Raw genomic sequence first — 22,103 nt, forward strand, 5'->3', positions numbered from 1 at the left:
TTAACTCGTGTGGTATCCTTTCTTGCGTCGTACACAGTCTTCTCTAGCAGCAGCAGCTTCTTCTCTCTCTCTGCAACTGCTTCCTTAAGCCGTCTTATCTCCGTCTGAAAGTCCCTCATCTCCTCCATGACCGCGTCATCCCACCACTTCCAGATGTGAGTGGCTCCATCAACGACATTGTTGCAGGTGAAATACCTACGGCCTGGATCTTTTTCCGTGTAGGCTGTAGCAACAACCGGCTCACTCCCACAGTAGCAGATCGTCGGGATGCCATCATCCCCCTCAGGTTGAGGTTGGTTCTGAAACGGCTCTCCATCATCGAAGCTACTCTGAGCTTCATCGGCGTACAACTGAGCTTCAGCGTCGAGAAGTGAGGTGATGTCGATGGACGTTGATGATGAGGATGGCTGGCTATAGCTATACCTTCCCATTTTCCTTAACCTGCAAAGAAAGAGACAAGCAAAAAGCAAAGATTAGGATTGATTTTGAAAAACAATAAGAAAGACGAACACCATTCGACACTAAATAGAGTCGCAACCCTAAATCGAATGGAAAAAATGCACAATTTACAAATCCCTAAATCGATCGAGACCCAAAAGGGTTTTCAAATCCGTAAATCGATCGAGACCCAAAAGGGTTTTCAAATCCCTAAATCGATCGAGACCCAAAAGGGTTTTCAAATCCCAAAATCGTTCGAGACCCAAAAGGGTCTTCAAATCCCTAAATCGATCGAAAACTAATCGAAACCTGATTTAAACGGAAAATAATCGATTGAAACAAAACAAAATCGATTGAAACGAAAGCAAATCGATTGAAAATAAAAAATCCCCAAATCGCAGATTTTTTTCGAACCCTAATTTTGATACGAAACGATTCCAACTCTATTGAATATAAATGGAAACACTCTAGTTCGATTAATATAGAAAAAAACGCTTCTACTTACCTTGACGATCAGACGGAGTTGAATCGCGAAGGTGGGATCCGACAATCGCCCTATAGAGTTGAGAGGTTTTTTTTTTTCTTTGCTTTCGTCGAAATGACGATTTTTTTCTCGCCAAGACCAAACACATTCGCGCCTCCGTCCAATCTATTTCCGCCACGTCGTCCACGGACCGGGTCCGTCAAGATGCCATTTAATCCGTCAAATGGGCTGGGTTTATATTAGTTAAAAATACAAAAAGTGCAACGGACCGGACTGACGGATTCGTTGTCATGCCCCGTTACAAGTGCTCTTATTAGTTAGGAGGAGGAAGAGACGTTGCTTAGGGGACACGCATCACACCTGGAAGTCTCCTACTCTCTTTCTTCTCTATCTCTCTCCCGTCTTGGTTTGGTGAAATCCGTGGGTTTGGAATCCAAATCGTCGTGATTGATCGTCGAGGACGAATCAGTGGGCGATTCCGTTAGCTATGGTGGGGTGGGTGATAGCGTTACACGGCGGCGCCGGAGCCATTCCGATCAATCTCCCTGACGAGCGACGTATCCCTCGCGAGACCGCCCTCCGTCACTGCCTCGATCTCGGCGTTCCGCCCTCAAATCCGGCAAACATCCACTTGACGTCACCGAACTCGTCGTACGCCTCTCTCTCTCTCTCTCAGTCGGATCGTTTTGTGATTCGGTTATCATATAGTTTTGTAGCTATCGATGAGGAAACTGATTACTAGGAGACGAAATAGATAGTCAACGGTTTTAGTTTCTGAGTTATGGTGTACACTGCTTAATCTGAATCTGAAACTATCAGTTTTTTTCTAGGTTCTGGTTAAGCTTAATATTGAGTTCTCTTTTACTTTTTCTTGCACATGCATTCTTGCTTGTCTTGATGGGTATATGAACATAGCAATGGATCAGACAGAGGAGTATGTCAACGGCCAGCTCAAGAACAAATACGGTGATGCCTTGGCGCTTAGAGATGAGTACTTTGCTGTTGATGATGATGAAGAAGAAGCTGCTGCGTTGGCGCTTAGAGATGATGAGATTCGATCACAAAGCATTTATAGCTCTCGGCTTTGTTGCGTTAAGAGCTGATGGAGAGAGGGAGCTTCTGTTCTTCAGACACCCAAGTGCTGATATGCTTCTTACGGAAGCTGAGCTTGACAAGAACTTAATCCAAAAGGTGAGATTTTGTCTCTCTTTTGATCTACATGTTCAATGTGAGGACTGAGTTACAGGTCATGTTCATAACAGTATGTAGTTAACTAAAAAGCTGATGCACCAATGTGTCTGAGAACTGATTGGTATTGATTTATTATGTACAGGTGAGATGACTTATGTAAATCTTCAACTAAACCCTGAGATGATGATCATCATCATCAGCTTGCCAAGAAACTAACAGCCGTTGACCTTGTTGCTATTGGTATGAGACAAATATCTAAACTTTTTTCTCATATATTGTGTCAATTGAATTGATCTTTTACTACCTTTGTTGAATTTTTGAAGGAGTTGGAACAACAATTGGAGCAGGAGTGTATATTCTAGTGGGAACAGTAGCTAGACAACACACAGGACCTGCTCTTGCTGTATCGTTCTTCATCGCTGGAGTAGCAGCTGCTCTCTCCGCTTGTTGCTATGCTGAGCTTGTTCTTATTGTCCATCTGCTGGCAGTGCTTATCATTATGCTTACATCTTCTTGGAGAAGGGTATGTACTAGATAGGATTCTTTTTTTTTTTTACTCAAGTTGATATTTATATACTTTGAGTAAAACCCACGTGTCGTTACAGCTTACTAACCGAGTAGCAAACATCGAATCGTACACGTGTCATAGCGGCCACGAAACGGGAAGGTCCTTCTAGTTCCAACAACAGTAACGACGCAGCAAGCAGAGGTAATTATTGCTTCGTGTTTAATTGGAGCTATTTTCGATTCGAAACGAGATAGGTTTATCTGATTCGGTGTTTTATTATGAAGCAGATGCAAAGGAAAACAATGCGCTCTAAAACATTCAGTCACAGAATCAATTAAAGGTATGTTAAGATTTAGGGGTAAGCGCAAGAAAATGAAATTACCTCCAGCAGCATCCGCAAAGATTCTGCTGATTTTTTTTATTATCTATTTTCTGATTGTTCCTGCATCAGAGGCCTTTTAGTTTCTCAATCAACTGCTTGTGAATTTTGATATATGCTTTGGTTTTATTCCACTTGGAACAATCCCGTTGATAACTATTGACAAGTTTAACAAAACGGTCCGTTGCTTATATGTTATCAAATACTAATTGAGCTCATGTGACATGCATAGGTGCGTAAAGTTCAATCAAACAACCCCTCAGTCCTACAAGAATCCACCTAGACGTCTTTTGTTATGTTCCCAGAGTAGATATAGACAGGAGCTTAGTTTGAGTTTTGTCTGTTTTGTCTGGTCCTTGATTCTTAGGGCGTTTCAGAAATGGTGCTGACATTTTACGCTGTGATTACTTGCATTTTGCAGGCATATACATGATGATGATCATTGTTTATAGCTTTCGTCCTAAAAACCAAACAGGTGAGGTACTAGAAAGGTCATTCCACTTGGAACATTCCTATTGGCAACCATTGGGAAGTTTAACAAAACGGTGAGTTGATGTACTCGTTGGGGACAGAGATATGTTATAAATACTATCGTAGCTTGGCTCTGAGGTTGAATGCTAATTTTTCTATGTACTTTTCTGTTGATTCATACACAGGTGCTGAAACTTCAATCAAACAACACAAGAATACACCAAGAGGTGTTTTACAGGTCACTGTTATGTTTAGTTTAAGTTGGATGTGTTTGTCTGGTTTTAGCGCCATATCTCAAAATTCAGTAATTGAAGTTGTATTCTGTATCATTTAGATGTCTGTGATTACATTGTATGCTCTATCAATCGCATATTGCAGGCAAAATAAATACTAAAACTACCTTAACATTGTTTCCCAAAAAGAAAAGGAGAAGTGTCTAAGTAGAGTTGTGAGCGTTCCGGCTGATTGAGAATGATCAAGTGCGTTTCTTCACAACCTTGTCGTAGTGGTCCTTGATTTGACCTTTAGTTCTTGTCGTGACTATCTCGCTCATGGCCCTCCAGCTGATTCTACCTTTTTTGTGTCGACATGTTTCCAGCGCTTGAACAAAAACTCTGCCATAAAAAAAAAAAAATTTAATCACATTTAACAAACAAACAAGAAAATGAAAACTTATTTAAAACTAAAGAAACGCTTACTCATGCTCGGCAGCTGTCCAATGACCTGAGTTCTTCTCTTGTACGAAGGGTACAATAGACTGATCAAGAACATGAGTTGGGCTTGGATCGAGCAATGAAGAGTAGTAAACCACTTCATTCAATGGTTTGTTGATTATAGTTGCAATGATGTTGAACCGATCTGCTATATCCCATTTGATACTTTAGTCATAGCCAAGTCACATCGATGCATATCTTGAAAGCTCCACATGCTTTAATCCACCAATAAAAAGTTTGATTAAATTAGCTTTCAGAATAACCTAAAAAATTAAATCAAGAAAGAATAAAACAAACCTGGGATTGATGTTTTCCATAGGAGGAGATGTGTTTGTGCTCAACTCCTTGAGGTAAGCACAAATCTCATCCATGACGTTCCCTTACAGACCATGAGCTAATCAAAGATTCTCATATGATTCTTTCTCTGTTTTCCGTAAACCAAATCAAGAAAGAGACGTGTGATTGATGTTACCTGTTTTGGACAATCTGAGCATCAGCCACCTGGATTTGGATTAATTTCTCGTACGCACTTGCGACTTCTTCCAATGGTTTCTTCATAATTTCCGATATGACGTCGACTTTCCGAGAGGACTCCGGTACTGTTTCCATTGCTTTTAAAAAAACTTGTAATTCATGTTGAGTCCACATGATCATGATGATGATATGAGGATGGAGAAGATGAAAGAAACTTAGAGAAAGGGAGAGAGAGAGAGAGATCAAGAATGGGGAAGAGATGAAAGAGCGTGGGAAGGGTTTTTCGAATGAATCATTCGAATATTTATAGGCAAGTAACCGCCACATTACAACTTATTTTTAAACTTATTGTTGGGGTTAATATGCGTAATGATTATTTGGATCAACTGGTTTGAAGGTTAGGGTTTGATTATTAGTGGCACGGGTTTGGTTTACTTTTTTCATACATAAATTTAACCGAAACAAATTATGGTTTGGTTTGGGTTTTAATTGGGTTATATAAATTTGTAACTAGATTATTTTGGATTTCGAAATATATTAGTACCAAAATGTATGGTTTAAACTTACAAAAACGAATTAGCCTAACTAATAACCTAATCAATTTTGAAAATGTATGTAATATCAGTTCAGAACCAAAATAACCGAACATAAACAAAAAAAAATTCAGTTTGGTGCAACTCGGTCCAGCATGTTTGGTTCGTTTCAGAACCGAGGCTAAAGAACTAAGCAAGATTTGAGTTTATATATCGATGACATTGCTTGCAATATACTCTACTGACACTCTAATCAAATGATCAGTCCTTTTTTCCTCCATTCCCCGTATCCCTTTATGCATCGATTCTTCTACAACTTCTAAAGCTTCCCGTTTAAACAAGAGCGTATCTGAGAAGCAAACCCGGGCTCTACATTCACCACTAAACTCCTCACCGTAGGCGTTTGCGGAGCTTATTAGCTATCCCACTAGTCAAACTGTTCGCTTGTCCATTCGAGGTTGTGGTCATGGTTCCTGAACTTGGGAAGTTGTGACTCAGCTTTGTTTTTCTTCTTGGGCTACTGGTGTAGACCGCTGGAGAATTGTATTTGTACTCATAGTTTGGTGTTGAGACAATCAGGAGCTTGGGGGTGAAACAAGCTTAGAATTTGTTCACAAAACTCACAGCGCTTGATCTTCTTCCATGTACTCAGATTCTGAACATATTATACGTGAATTAAAATTAGACAGAACAAACACACACGCAAAAAAAAAAGTATTAGAGTAGAGAGCAGGTAATAGGAGGACCTCTAAGCAAGAACCAATGTCAAAGTTGTGTAGCCTGGACTCAAACTCAAGGATGGAACCATCATAAAGTGTAGCACGTTGATGTTGCAAGCTTCCTTGTTTAATTTTTACATGTAAATCAAAACACAAGACACACACATAAACATTTGTTCAATCAACCATCTCTCTCTATCTTGATTTCACAATATAAAAAGATTCATGACTTCATCACGTTAAGTCTAGGAATGGAAGTCAAAACAGTAATGTATGATTTTGCATACCTTCCTTAGCAGCATGGGTAAAGACCCTTCTGTGCCCATAATGGTTTGAAGTTCAAACCTCTCTCCCTATGAGTTCTAGAAAGTTCACTTGTGGACAAGTAAAAGAACAAGTTTGGGGGAGTTGATATCTTGCATATTTCTATTATCTTATTCATTCATCCATGTGCATTTTGATCATATAGACTAGGATTTAGCCATGTTTAGGTTACATTCTGCATACATGAGTCTCTATCAGGTGTTGGAGTGCCACATGGAGTTCCTGGAGACACTTGGGTGCATTTGGAGCTCAAAGGAGGTGATTAGAGTGATCTTTGGACGAGCACTGCCTGGAGCGACCAGCCCAGAGCGACTATCTCAAGTCACTCCAGCCAGAGCGACCTACCGGAGCGACGCCATGAACTCGCTCGCCCTATACGCTTCGGAGCGACCTCATAGAGCGACAAGGCGAAGTCGCTCCAGCTCCTAGAGCGACCAGTTCAGAGCGATAAAGCGAAGTCGCTCCAGCTCCTAGAGCGACCTCACCACAGCGACCAGTTCAGAGCGACACAGCCAGGTCGCTCGCGAGGAACGACCCGGGAGCGACGTCTTCGGAGCGACACAGCCAGGTCGCTCGCGAAGAAACGACCCGGGAGCGACCTCTCGCAGCGACGTGCCGAGGTCGCTCCACGTCTATTTGTTTGGCCGAATTCATGTTTTCTCAAGGGCCTTTTGGTCATTTCATTATGCACGTTTTTATTTTCTAAACCTATGTTTTAATACTCTGTAAGCCACCAGGAGGCAGAGCTATCTTTGTTCTGAAGAAAACCACCAAAAACCTTGAAAAAGGGGATCTCTTTGATTCATTGATCAGATGTTCTACTGTTGATTTCTATTCTATTATCTGTATTTTCTCTAAATGATTAATCTGAAATCTAATATGGGTTTAAGAGGAATCATGGAGATTAGTGAGTAATCACTTTTTGAATTCATGGGTTAGGGAGATTAAGGGTGATTAGGTTAGTTCTAGGATGTTTTAGTGTAGATCATTCTTGTTCCTTGCTAGTAGAGTATTCTTAATGCATCTTCTGAGTTGGCCACTCAAAAGTTGATCAATAGGCATTTCCCACCCGAAAGGTGTTTGATGAAATGCCTGAGACAACTCTCCTAGGCTTTTAGTATACTTTGCCAAAGACATTTGTTGTTAAAGATGCTAAGATAGCTAATAAACTTGTTAGTAATGATTGCTTTCATATTATTCAACCAAAGACATTTGATGTTTGAGATATGTTAGCAAATGAGCATTCATCTAGACATAGAGCTCGCTTAGAATTGTGTCTAGGCTTAAGGTTGATAGTTTGATTGATCGTTTGACATCCTTAGTTCGATACTTGATCACCCAAGGTCTAATCCCTCTGCCCATGAGTTCTCTTTTCCTTTAGTCAAGAAAGTATCATTCTGTTATTGCTTTCTAGTTTTAGTCATAGCTTAAAACTCATCTAAATCATTGGTTGCACTTAGATTAAGTGAGTACTTGCATTCTCAGTGCTTTGATATCCCTCAGAACTGGTTCGACAATCACTATACTACAACATTTGTCTTAGGAGCCTTGAAAACTCCTAACATCATCTCTTAACTTTTAACTAAAAAAACTAAGAATCGGTTCTTAAAATTCTTATTTAAGAGCCGGTTCTTAGCTTTTTTAGTTAAAAGTTAAGAGACGGGTTTTTATATTCCGCTAAGAACTCCACCTTAAGAACCCCCGATAATCATGCTCTTAGAGCATCATTATCGCACAAACCCTTAATGGATTTCTTATTTATTTATTTTTTTCGTTTTTGTCTGATTAAAAAAAATAAAAAAGAATCAATTGTGGGCCGCCACGTGTCAGTGGGTCCCGCGAACAGTTGAAAAAACCCACCGAAAACGTCTCTTATTTGGCGACTTGGGCATACGGTTTTTGTTATTTTGTGCCCCTCTTGTACTTTTTGCTTAAGAGACCTTTTTTTTACAGGGATAAAGATGCTCTAAGATGATTTTATTTTTTACCAACAAAATTGATAACCTACCCTTTTCTTGTCTTAAAATTGTTGTTTTTGTTCACATATATATATATATATATATATTCATTCACTCTTGTTTTTCAGGCTCCACTCTGAGAAAGCATCCCTTGCATGAGAAAGGCCAAAGATCACCAGAAAGGTTGGATACTCTGTCATGTATCTTTTTTCTGATCCTTATCTTTGTGTTGGATATGTATTTACTATTTAGCTGTCTTGTTCTTTTTTGTGTTGGATATGCCGTCGCAGTGAAAGACTTGATATCCAAAAAATAGGGTGGGGCACATGCCACACCCTCTAATACACTAACACTGGGACTGCCCCTGGTTTTGATCTTCTTTTTTTTTTCATATTTCCCGTGAGAACAATGAAAAGACAGATTTGTTGGCTAAAGAGACCACTTATGGGAATAGTGCATTTGAGAAACTTTTAAAACATATATGGGATTTCCCGAATGTATTTGATACATATTCCAGATTAGAACTCGTCTTTGATGTTTTATAATTTACAACCAAATTTTATAATACGACTGTTAAATATTATTGACTCTAATTTACCGAAATTGTTCGCTCAAAACAAATAAATAAAATAATAGTGATTTTATAAAATCGATACTGAATTAATTTATATTGATAAAAAAAAATATAAACCATATAGGAAAAGGAATGAGGAAAAAAGTCGTATATATTAATCTTGTAAGAGTGAGCAAACGAAAACCCTAAATAACAATTCAAGCCACCATCTTAAGACTCACGATGATGAGAAAAAACACATTAAAGATGTCGGACCTTCCATGTGATTTGATAGAGGAGATACTTTGTCGCGTTCCGGCTACATCTCTGAGGCATTTACGATCTACTTGCAAACAATGGAACTTATTGTTCAACAACCGGAGATTCACAAGAAAGCACTTCGATAAATCCCCAAAGCAGCTTATGACTCTCATGTTGAACGAGTCTATGGTTTGTTCGACGAGAGTTAATCTCAATGGAGTTCCAGAGGTCACAAGCGAACTTAGCCTAGTTGACCCTCTTTATAGTAGTTTAATAGATCATGAGTTCGATATTTATGAAGTCTTTCACTGCGACGGCCGTGGTAACACTCGCTAGTAGCTCTTTTTCATTTCTTTTTTGGTTTTGACTCTCTCATGCCTTGAATGTTTCATAGGTTTGAGATGTTATTCGTCATGAATTGTATTCGTGCAAATTTTTTCTCACTATAAGGTTTACACTCTTATCATGTAAACGTTTTTATTTTAATTGAAAGCCCTTTGTTAAAAAAAAAATATCAATTATCAATAGTTTATGATTAGTCACAGAAGAGGTAACGTTCCATTTATCGGATGAATCTTTTCACAGCTCCAATACATCCCTCGCATGACCTAGCTACTCAGAGAACAAAGGAATACAACAGAAAACAGAAAAACTAAGTTAGCGCAACCGTACAACAAAGTTTTTACAAGAACATTTATTAATAAGCATATCACATTGCTTTCGATCTAAAAGAGTTGTGTTCTGTATATTTTTCTCATATTGTAATTGCTTCTTCTTTATATTAAATACAAAATATTTGAAAAAAAAAATTGCTTGCTTTAATTCATACTTGATTAATAAAAACTTTGAAAGTGATATCAGTAATATATATGTTTTACCGCCGTCGCATTAGAGCATTATTATCAGGGTCTCTCAAGTGGGTTGTTTAAATTAATTGTGATTAGAAAAAATAAAAAATTACCTACTTATCATAAAGACGTCGCTTAGAGCACTTGCAATGGTCATGCCCACATTGGGATCCTTGGCAATTGTTTAATATATTTTTTTTTTGTTTTTTTTTTGTTTGAACAGTGAAGGATTCGAGTCCAAAAAGCTCGTCCAATGGTGATCCCGAAGACGGAGTCCTTAGCAAGAAAATATTATTATTTTTTTGTAAAAAAAGTAAAATTGAAAATTTATTAATTTCATAATTAAAATAAAAGGTACAAGGATTCAATTTAAAGATACAAAGATTAAAAGATACAAGGTTTAAATATAAAGATACTAATTATTAATCTTCATCGCCAAATTTATTCCAAATGTTTTCGATCAAATCATTCTTCAATCGTTCATGAGTTTGCCTATCACGAAGATCATTTCGGTTGGGAAATATATTATTGAGAATTGTCGGGATTTCGTTTAGTGTAGGGTTTGCGTTTAGGACCTCCGAAGTTCTGGAAGATGCTCCTTCTTCAAATTCTGAAATATCGTACCGCATTGAATAACCATCTCGTTCATCTTCAACTATCATATTGTGTAGTATGATACATGCTCTCATTATCTTTCTTATCTTCTCTTTGGCTATCGTACGAACCGGGTTTTTCACAATCGCAAACCGAGCTTGCAATACTCCAAAAGCACACTCGACATCGACAATACGTATGAATAATCCCTTATTCATGCGGAATCGGCGTCTGAAAGTTTGTATCGAATATATCGAATGGTCGTCGTTGAAGTAGTCATTGCTTAGCTGGTGCTGTCCTCCTTCGCGGTGTCGTTCAGTATAACTACGGGTCCTTTGCGGTATGGGTTCGGCCTCAACTATATCGTCGTAAATTTTGTCAATGAAATCTTCGATAATATCATCCAATCTCTCCTCGATTTCATCATTTTCATCAGACGAAGCATGTTGATGAGATGGATACAAAGGATTGAGAGAAGCAAGTAGCAGAAAAATATTACAATGGTTTTCGTTCCAAAATATTACAACGGTTTTGGTGATAAGGTTTTTGATGTTGAGGAGAAAGAGATACATATCCGACTACTTATACTACAAGAAGGGAAAACCCGTGACTTATGAGCAGGAACTACAAGCCAAAATGCTCTCAGTACTCTAAATCCACCCGTGACAACTCCGCATTAGCTAAGGAACAAAAGAACTCCTATCCTCCCGTGACAACCTGCAACAACACGTTTAAAAAATGGTTAGTTTAGCTGTAACAACTAAGCAAGTTCACACATCACACAACAAGTACTAACTTTTCCTGCAAGTGACCTCAAACAACACACAGTATACATCATAACATTTCAGACATAAGCTTCATTTTTAGTGTTGTTTCGATCTCAGACAATGGCTCTTTCTTGGCCAGCAAGCGATCAAGCCAGCAAGCGATCAAGGAGTTTATTTCTAGACAGTTTTTCCTTAAGTTCCAAAACGCCTTGTAGCTTAGACAACTCCTCATCTCGACCACTCTTCTTCTTCTTACTGGCACCTTTCGCAGCCTTTACCCCGACTGGTCTATCCTCATCTTCTCCAACAACATTTTCTTCTGCTCCATCAAGATCCACCACTGGCCTCCGCTTTTCCTTTCCACCATCCTTAGCCATATAAGTGGAGGCCCATTTCTGCTCATGCCTGAGCTCTCTCCAGCAGTGATCGAGTGTGAACTTGGTATCGTACTTGGTGAAGAATATGTCGTAAGCAGCTTTGATCACATCATCATCATTTTGGCCGCTTCTCTGCTCCCTCAGCGCATGGTTGTAGCAACCAGTGAATCTGGATACTTCATGATTGATCCTAGACCACCTCTGCTTACAAGAAGTAACCTCTCGCGGTACTTCCCCAACGAGCTGAGGGCTGGCGTTGTAGTAGTCTACAATACGCTTCCAGAAAGCAACAGCTCTCTGCTCGTTGCCTACGAGAGGGTCCTTACTGGTGTTAAGCCAAGCACCAATAAGGATCCTATCCTCTTTGGGTGAATATTTCCTTCTATCTGCAAAGGTCTTAACAGACTCCTCAGGGACTTGCCTACGAGACTGACCAGGGACTTGCCTACGAGACTGACCAGGGACTTGACTAGGACACTCAGGAGGGATTTGGCTAGAACACTCAGGAGGGATTTCGCTAAGAGAATCATCAGGAGCTTGAGACCCGAGCCAAAAAGGCTCGGGTGATTCAAGATCTACTGGCATTTGACTGTACAGCAGGTGTCTATAACCCGACATGGCTGTAAAAATGCTCTGTGTTACTCAAGTAGTTACACAGAGCCTTAAGTAATACATGTTCCAATTTATTATACAATAATAGCCTATCAAATCTGAGCGGTTAGGAAGATAGGAAGCAAACTAAAAGCAATTTAACCAAACACCATTCAAAATCAGTACCAAAATTAAATCCTATGTACTATAGCAATTTAAACGTAGAACCTTTAAAACCAATCAAATCACACGGGTTGGGAAGATATAAAGCAAATCAGTAGCATTTATTAATCTACAATACTATTTGAATTTTTTTTTACGGAATATACATTGTCAAGTGATAGAAAAGAAAAGCAGAGTACCTTTACTTTTTTGGCCATTGGACAGGTGATAGAACACTCCCCCATTGAAGCCTTTGAAGCTACTCCTGCAAACAAGTAACATTAGGCAGTCAAATGTTTTAATACAAACGCATAAACTGAAAATGAAATCCAAATAAGTCGAGAACTTACCATGTAGAACCAAGATTACCAAACCTATGACCACTAGCAGGCACACCATTAGCTTAACTCGTGTGGTATCCTTTCCTGCGTCGTACACAGTCTTCTCTAGCAGCAGCAGCTTCTTCTCTCTCTCTGCAACTGCTTCCTTAAGCCGTCTTATCTCCGTCTGAAAGTCCCTCATCTCCTCCATGACCGCGTCATCCCACCACTTCCAGATGTGAGTGGCTCCATCAACGACATTGTTGCAGGTGAAATACCTACGGCCTGGATCTTTTTCCGTGTAGGCTGTAGCAACAACCGGCTCACTCCCACAGTAGCAGATCGTCGGGATGCCATCATCCCCCTCAGGTTGAGGTTGGTTCTGAAACGGCTCTCCATTATCGAAGCTACTCTGAGCTTCATCGGCGTACAACTGAGCTTCAGCGTCGAGAAGTGAGGTGATGTCGATGGACGTTGATGATGAGGATGGCTGGCTATAGCTATACCTTCCCATTTTCCTTAACCTGCAAAGAAAGAGACAAGCAAAAAGCAAAGATTAGGATTGATTTTGAAAAACAATAAGAAAGACGAACACCATTCGACACTAAATAGAGTCGCAACCCTAAATCGAATGGAAAAAATGCACAATTTACAAATCCCTAAATCGATCGAGACCCAAAAGGGTTTTCAAATCCGTAAATCGATCGAGACCCAAAAGGGTTTTCAAATCCCTAAATCGATCGAGACCCAAAAGGGTTTTCAAATCCCAAAATCGTTCGAGACCCAAAAGGGTCTTCAAATCCCTAAATCGATCGAAAACTAATCGAAACCTGATTTAAACGGAAAATAATCGATTGAAACAAAACAAAATCGATTGAAACGAAAGCAAATCGATTGAAAATAAAAAATCCCCAAATCGCAGATTTTTTTCGAACCCTAATTTTGATACGAAACGATTCCAACTCTATTGAATATAAATGGAAACACTCTAGTTCGATTAATATAGAAAAAAACGCTTCTACTTACCTTGACGATCAGACGGAGTTGAATCGCGAAGGTGGGATCCGACAATCGCCCTATAGAGTTGAGAGGTTTTTTTTTTTCTTTGCTTTCGTCGAAATGACGATTTTTTTCTCGCCAAGACCAAACACATTCGCGCCTCCGTCCAATCTATTTCCGCCACGTCGTCCACGGACCGGGTCCGTCAAGATGCCATTTAATCCGTCAAATGGGCTGGGTTTATATTAGTTAAAAATACAAAAAGTGCAACGGACCGGACTGACGGATTCGTTGTCATGCCCCGTTACAAGTGCTCTTATTAGTTAGGAGGAGGAAGAGACGTTGCTTAGGGGACACGCATCACACCTGGAAGTCTCCTACTCTCTTTCTTCTCTATCTCTCTCCCGTCTTGGTTTGGTGAAATCCGTGGGTTTGGAATCCAAATCGTCGTGATTGATCGTCGAGGACGAATCAGTGGGCGATTCCGTTAGCTATGGTGGGGTGGGTGATAGCGTTACACGGCGGCGCCGGAGCCATTCCGATCAATCTCCCTGACGAGCGACGTATCCCTCGCGAGACCGCCCTCCGTCACTGCCTCGATCTCGGCGTTCCGCCCTCAAATCCGGCAAACATCCACTTGACGTCACCGAACTCGTCGTACGCCTCTCTCTCTCTCTCTCAGTCGGATCGTTTTGTGATTCGGTTATCATATAGTTTTGTAGCTATCGATGAGGAAACTGATTACTAGGAGACGAAATAGATAGTCAACGGTTTTAGTTTCTGAGTTATGGTGTACACTGCTTAATCTGAATCTGAAACTATCAGTTTTTTTCTAGGTTCTGGTTAAGCTTAATATTGAGTTCTCTTTTACTTTTTCTTGCACATGCATTCTTGCTTGTCTTGATGGGTATATGAACATAGCAATGGATCAGACAGAGGAGTATGTCAACGGCCAGCTCAAGAACAAATACGGTGATGCCTTGGCGCTTAGAGATGAGTACTTTGCTGTTGATGATGATGAAGAAGAAGCTGCTGCGTTGGCGCTTAGAGATGATGAGATTCGATCACAAAGCATTTATAGCTCTCGGCTTTGTTGCGTTAAGAGCTGATGGAGAGAGGGAGCTTCTGTTCTTCAGACACCCAAGTGCTGATATGCTTCTTACGGAAGCTGAGCTTGACAAGAACTTAATCCAAAAGGTGAGATTTTGTCTCTCTTTTGATCTACATGTTCAATGTGAGGACTGAGTTACAGGTCATGTTCATAACAGTATGTAGTTAACTAAAAAGCTGATGCACCAATGTGTCTGAGAACTGATTGGTATTGATTTATTATGTACAGGTGAGATGACTTATGTAAATCTTCAACTAAACCCTGAGATGATGATCATCATCATCAGCTTGCCAAGAAACTAACAGCCGTTGACCTTGTTGCTATTGGTATGAGACAAATATCTAAACTTTTTTCTCATATATTGTGTCAATTGAATTGATCTTTTACTACCTTTGTTGAATTTTTGAAGGAGTTGGAACAACAATTGGAGCAGGAGTGTATATTCTAGTGGGAACAGTAGCTAGACAACACACAGGACCTGCTCTTGCTGTATCGTTCTTCATCGCTGGAGTAGCAGCTGCTCTCTCCGCTTGTTGCTATGCTGAGCTTGTTCTTATTGTCCATCTGCTGGCAGTGCTTATCATTATGCTTACATCTTCTTGGAGAAGGGTATGTACTAGATAGGATTCTTTTTTTTTTTTACTCAAGTTGATATTTATATACTTTGAGTAAAACCCACGTGTCGTTACAGCTTACTAACCGAGTAGCAAACATCGAATCGTACACGTGTCATAGCGGCCACGAAACGGGAAGGTCCTTCTAGTTCCAACAACAGTAACGACGCAGCAAGCAGAGGTAATTATTGCTTCGTGTTTAATTGGAGCTATTTTCGATTCGAAACGAGATAGGTTTATCTGATTCGGTGTTTTATTATGAAGCAGATGCAAAGGAAAACAATGCGCTCTAAAACATTCAGTCACAGAATCAATTAAAGGTATGTTAAGATTTAGGGGTAAGCGCAAGAAAATGAAATTACCTCCAGCAGCATCCGCAAAGATTCTGCTGATTTTTTTTATTATCTATTTTCTGATTGTTCCTGCATCAGAGGCCTTTTAGTTTCTCAATCAACTGCTTGTGAATTTTGATATATGCTTTGGTTTTATTCCACTTGGAACAATCCCGTTGATAACTATTGACAAGTTTAACAAAACGGTCCGTTGCTTATATGTTATCAAATACTAATTGAGCTCATGTGACATGCATAGGTGCGTAAAGTTCAATCAAACAACCCCTCAGTCCTACAAGAATCCACCTAGACGTCTTTTGTTATGTTCCCAGAGTAGATATAGACAGGAGCTTAGTTTGAGTTTTGTCTGTTTTGTCTGGTCCTTGATTCTTAGGGCGTTTCAGAAATGGTGCTGACATTTTACGCTGTGATTACTTGCATTTTGCAGGCATATACATGATGATGATCATTGTTTATAGCTTTCGTCCTAAAAACCAAACAGGTGAGGTACTAGAAAGGTCATTCCACTTGGAACATTCCTATTGGCAACCATTGGGAAGTTTAACAAAACGGTGAGTTGATGTACTCGTTGGGGACAGAGATATGTTATAAATACTATCGTAGCTTGGCTCTGAGGTTGAATGCTAATTTTTCTATGTACTTTTCTGTTGATTCATACACAGGTGCTGAAACTTCAATCAAACAACACAAGAATACACCAAGAGGTGTTTTACAGGTCACTGTTATGTTTAGTTTAAGTTGGATGTGTTTGTCTGGTTTTAGCGCCATATCTCAAAATTCAGTAATTGAAGTTGTATTCTGTATCATTTAGATGTCTGTGATTACATTGTATGCTCTATCAATCGCATATTGCAGGCAAAATAAATACTAAAACTACCTTAACATTGTTTCCCAAAAAGAAAAGGAGAAGTGTCTAAGTAGAGTTGTGAGCGTTCCGGCTGATTGAGAATGATCAAGTGCGTTTCTTCACAACCTTGTCGTAGTGGTCCTTGATTTGACCTTTAGTTCTTGTCGTGACTATCTCGCTCATGGCCCTCCAGCTGATTCTACCTTTTTTGTGTCGACATGTTTCCAGCGCTTGAACAAAAACTCTGCCATAAGGAAAAAAAAAAAATTTAATCACATTTAACAAACAAACAAGAAAATGAAAACTTATTTAAAACTAAAGAAACGCTTACTCATGCTCGGCAGCTGTCCAATGACCTGAGTTCTTCTCTTGTACGAAGGGTACAATAGACTGATCAAGAACATGAGTTGGGCTTGGATCGAGCAATGAAGAGTAGTAAACCACTTCATTCAATGGTTTGTTGATTATAGTTGCAATGATGTTGAACCGATCTGCTATATCCCATTTGATACTTTAGTCATAGCCAAGTCACATCGATGCATATCTTGAAAGCTCCACATGCTTTAATCCACCAATAAAAAGTTTGATTAAATTAGCTTTCAGAATAACCTAAAAAATTAAATCAAGAAAGAATAAAACAAACCTGGGATTGATGTTTTCCATAGGAGGAGATGTGTTTGTGCTCAACTCCTTGAGGTAAGCACAAATCTCATCCATGACGTTCCCTTACAGACCATGAGCTAATCAAAGATTCTCATATGATTCTTTCTCTGTTTTCCGTAAACCAAATCAAGAAAGAGACGTGTGATTGATGTTACCTGTTTTGGACAATCTGAGCATCAGCCACCTGGATTTGGATTAATTTCTCGTACGCACTTGCGACTTCTTCCAATGGTTTCTTCATAATTTCCGATATGACGTCGACTTTCCGAGAGGACTCCGGTACTGTTTCCATTGCTTTTAAAAAAACTTGTAATTCATGTTGAGTCCACATGATCATGATGATGATATGAGGATGGAGAAGATGAAAGAAACTTAGAGAAAGGGAGAGAGAGAGAGAGATCAAGAATGGGGAAGAGATGAAAGAGCGTGGGAAGGGTTTTTCGAATGAATCATTCGAATATTTATAGGCAAGTAACCGCCACATTACAACTTATTTTTAAACTTATTGTTGGGGTTAATATGCGTAATGATTATTTGGATCAACTGGTTTGAAGGTTAGGGTTTGATTATTAGTGGCACGGGTTTGGTTTACTTTTTTCATACATAAATTTAACCGAAACAAATTATGGTTTGGTTTGGGTTTTAATTGGGTTATATAAATTTGTAACTAGATTATTTTGGATTTCGAAATATATTAGTACCAAAATGTATGGTTTAAACTTACAAAAACGAATTAGCCTAACTAATAACCTAATCAATTTTGAAAATGTATGTAATATCAGTTCAGAACCAAAATAACCGAACATAAACAAAAAAAAATTCAGTTTGGTGCAACTCGGTCCAGCATGTTTGGTTCGTTTCAGAACCGAGGCTAAAGAACTAAGCAAGATTTGAGTTTATATATCGATGACATTGCTTGCAATATACTCTACTGACACTCTAATCAAATGATCAGTCCTTTTTTCCTCCATTCCCCGTATCCCTTTATGCATCGATTCTTCTACAACTTCTAAAGCTTCCCGTTTAAACAAGAGCGTATCTGAGAAGCAAACCCGGGCTCTACATTCACCACTAAACTCCTCACCGTAGGCGTTTGCGGAGCTTATTAGCTATCCCACTAGTCAAACTGTTCGCTTGTCCATTCGAGGTTGTGGTCATGGTTCCTGAACTTGGGAAGTTGTGACTCAGCTTTGTTTTTCTTCTTGGGCTACTGGTGTAGACCGCTGGAGAATTGTATTTGTACTCATAGTTTGGTGTTGAGACAATCAGGAGCTTGGGGGTGAAACAAGCTTAGAATTTGTTCACAAAACTCACAGCGCTTGATCTTCTTCCATGTACTCAGATTCTGAACATATTATACGTGAATTAAAATTAGACAGAACAAACACACACGCAAAAAAAAAAAGTATTAGAGTAGAGAGCAGGTAATAGGAGGACCTCTAAGCAAGAACCAATGTCAAAGTTGTGTAGCCTGGACTCAAACTCAAGGATGGAACCATCATAAAGTGTAGCACGTTGATGTTGCAAGCTTCCTTGTTTAATTTTTACATGTAAATCAAAACACAAGACACACACATAAACATTTGTTCAATCAACCATCTCTCTCTATCTTGATTTCACAATATAAAAAGATTCATGACTTCATCACGTTAAGTCTAGGAATGGAAGTCAAAACAGTAATGTATGATTTTGCATACCTTCCTTAGCAGCATGGGTAAAGACCCTTCTGTGCCCATAATGGTTTGAAGTTCAAACCTCTCTCCCTATGAGTTCTAGAAAGTTCACTTGTGGACAAGTAAAAGAACAAGTTTGGGGGAGTTGATATCTTGCATATTTCTATTATCTTATTCATTCATCCATGTGCATTTTGATCATATAGACTAGGATTTAGCCATGTTTAGGTTACATTCTGCATACATGAGTCTCTATCAGGTGTTGGAGTGCCACATGGAGTTCCTGGAGACACTTGGGTGCATTTGGAGCTCAAAGGAGGTGATTAGAGTGATCTTTGGACGAGCACTGCCTGGAGCGACCAGCCCAGAGCGACTATCTCAAGTCACTCCAGCCAGAGCGACCTACCGGAGCGACGCCATGAACTCGCTCGCCCTATACGCTTCGGAGCGACCTCATAGAGCGACAAGGCGAAGTCGCTCCAGCTCCTAGAGCGACCAGTTCAGAGCGATAAAGCGAAGTCGCTCCAGCTCCTAGAGCGACCTCACCACAGCGACCAGTTCAGAGCGACACAGCCAGGTCGCTCGCGAGGAACGACCCGGGAGCGACGTCTTCGGAGCGACACAGCCAGGTCGCTCGCGAAGAAACGACCCGGGAGCGACCTCTCGCAGCGACGTGCCGAGGTCGCTCCACGTCTATTTGTTTGGCCGAATTCATGTTTTCTCAAGGGCCTTTTGGTCATTTCATTATGCACGTTTTTATTTTCTAAACCTATGTTTTAATACTCTGTAAGCCACCAGGAGGCAGAGCTATCTTTGTTCTGAAGAAAACCACCAAAAACCTTGAAAAAGGGGATCTCTTTGATTCATTGATCAGATGTTCTACTGTTGATTTCTATTCTATTATCTGTATTTTCTCTAAATGATTAATCTGAAATCTAATATGGGTTTAAGAGGAATCATGGAGATTAGTGAGTAATCACTTTTTGAATTCATGGGTTAGGGAGATTAAGGGTGATTAGGTTAGTTCTAGGATGTTTTAGTGTAGATCATTCTTGTTCCTTGCTAGTAGAGTATTCTTAATGCATCTTCTGAGTTGGCCACTCAAAAGTTGATCAATAGGCATTTCCCACCCGAAAGGTGTTTGATGAAATGCCTGAGACAACTCTCCTAGGCTTTTAGTATACTTTGCCAAAGACATTTGTTGTTAAAGATGCTAAGATAGCTAATAAACTTGTTAGTAATGATTGCTTTCATATTATTCAACCAAAGACATTTGATGTTTGAGATATGTTAGCAAATGAGCATTCATCTAGACATAGAGCTCGCTTAGAATTGTGTCTAGGCTTAAGGTTGATAGTTTGATTGATCGTTTGACATCCTTAGTTCGATACTTGATCACCCAAGGTCTAATCCCTCTGCCCATGAGTTCTCTTTTCCTTTAGTCAAGAAAGTATCATTCTGTTATTGCTTTCTAGTTTTAGTCATAGCTTAAAACTCATCTAAATCATTGGTTGCACTTAGATTAAGTGAGTACTTGCATTCTCAGTGCTTTGATATCCCTCAGAACTGGTTCGACAATCACTATACTACAACATTTGTCTTAGGAGCCTTGAAAACTCCTAACATCATCTCTTAACTTTTAACTAAAAAAACTAAGAATCGGTTCTTAAAATTCTTATTTAAGAGCCGGTTCTTAGCTTTTTTAGTTAAAAGTTAAGAGACGGGTTTTTATATTCCGCTAAGAACTCCACCTTAAGAACCCCCGATAATCATGCTCTTAGAGCATCATTATCGCACAAACCCTTAATGGATTTCTTATTTATTTATTTTTTTCGTTTTTGTCTGATTAAAAAAAAATAAAAAAGAATCAATTGTGGGCCGCCACGTGTCAGTGGGTCCCGCGAACAGTTGAAAAAACCCACCGAAAACGTCTCTTATTTGGCGACTTGGGCATACGGTTTTTGTTATTTTGTGCCCCTCTTGTACTTTTTGCTTAAGAGACCTTTTTTTTACAGGGATAAAGATGCTCTAAGATGATTTTATTTTTTACCAACATAATTGATAACCTACCCTTTTCTTGTCTTAAAATTGTTGTTTTTGTTCACATATATATATATATATATATTCATTCACTCTTGTTTTTCAGGCTCCACTCTGAGAAAGCATCCCTTGCATGAGAAAGGCCAAAGATCACCAGAAAGGTTGGATACTCTGTCATGTATCTTTTTTCTGATCCTTATCTTTGTGTTGGATATGTATTTACTATTTAGCTGTCTTGTTCTTTTTTGTGTTGGATATGCCGTCGCAGTGAAAGACTTGATATCCAAAAAATAGGGTGGGGCACATGCCACACCCTCTAATACACTAACACTGGGACTGCCCCTGGTTTTGATCTTCTTTTTTTTTTCATATTTCCCGTGAGAACAATGAAAAGACAGATTTGTTGGCTAAAGAGACCACTTATGGGAATAGTGCATTTGAGAAACTTTTAAAACATATATGGGATTTCCCGAATGTATTTGATACATATTCCAGATTAGAACTCGTCTTTGATGTTTTATAATTTACAACCAAATTTTATAATACGACTGTTAAATATTATTGACTCTAATTTACCGAAATTGTTCGCTCAAAACAAATAAATAAAATAATAGTGATTTTATAAAATCGATACTGAATTAATTTATATTGATAAAAAAAAATATAAACCATATAGGAAAAGGAATGAGGAAAAAAGTCGTATATATTAATCTTGTAAGAGTGAGCAAACGAAAACCCTAAATAACAATTCAAGCCACCATCTTAAGACTCACGATGATGAGAAAAAACACATTAAAGATGTCGGACCTTCCATGTGATTTGATAGAGGAGATACTTTGTCGCGTTCCGGCTACATCTCTGAGGCATTTACGATCTACTTGCAAACAATGGAACTTATTGTTCAACAACCGGAGATTCACAAGAAAGCACTTCGATAAATCCCCAAAGCAGCTTATGACTCTCATGTTGAACGAGTCTATGGTTTGTTCGACGAGAGTTAATCTCAATGGAGTTCCAGAGGTCACAAGCGAACTTAGCCTAGTTGACCCTCTTTATAGTAGTTTAATAGATCATGAGTTCGATATTTATGAAGTCTTTCACTGCGACGGCCGTGGTAACACTCGCTAGTAGCTCTTTT

This window comes from Brassica napus, chromosome C1 (genome assembly GCF_020379485.1).
Source record: "Brassica napus cultivar Da-Ae chromosome C1, Da-Ae, whole genome shotgun sequence".
Taxonomy (NCBI): domain Eukaryota; kingdom Viridiplantae; phylum Streptophyta; class Magnoliopsida; order Brassicales; family Brassicaceae; genus Brassica; species Brassica napus.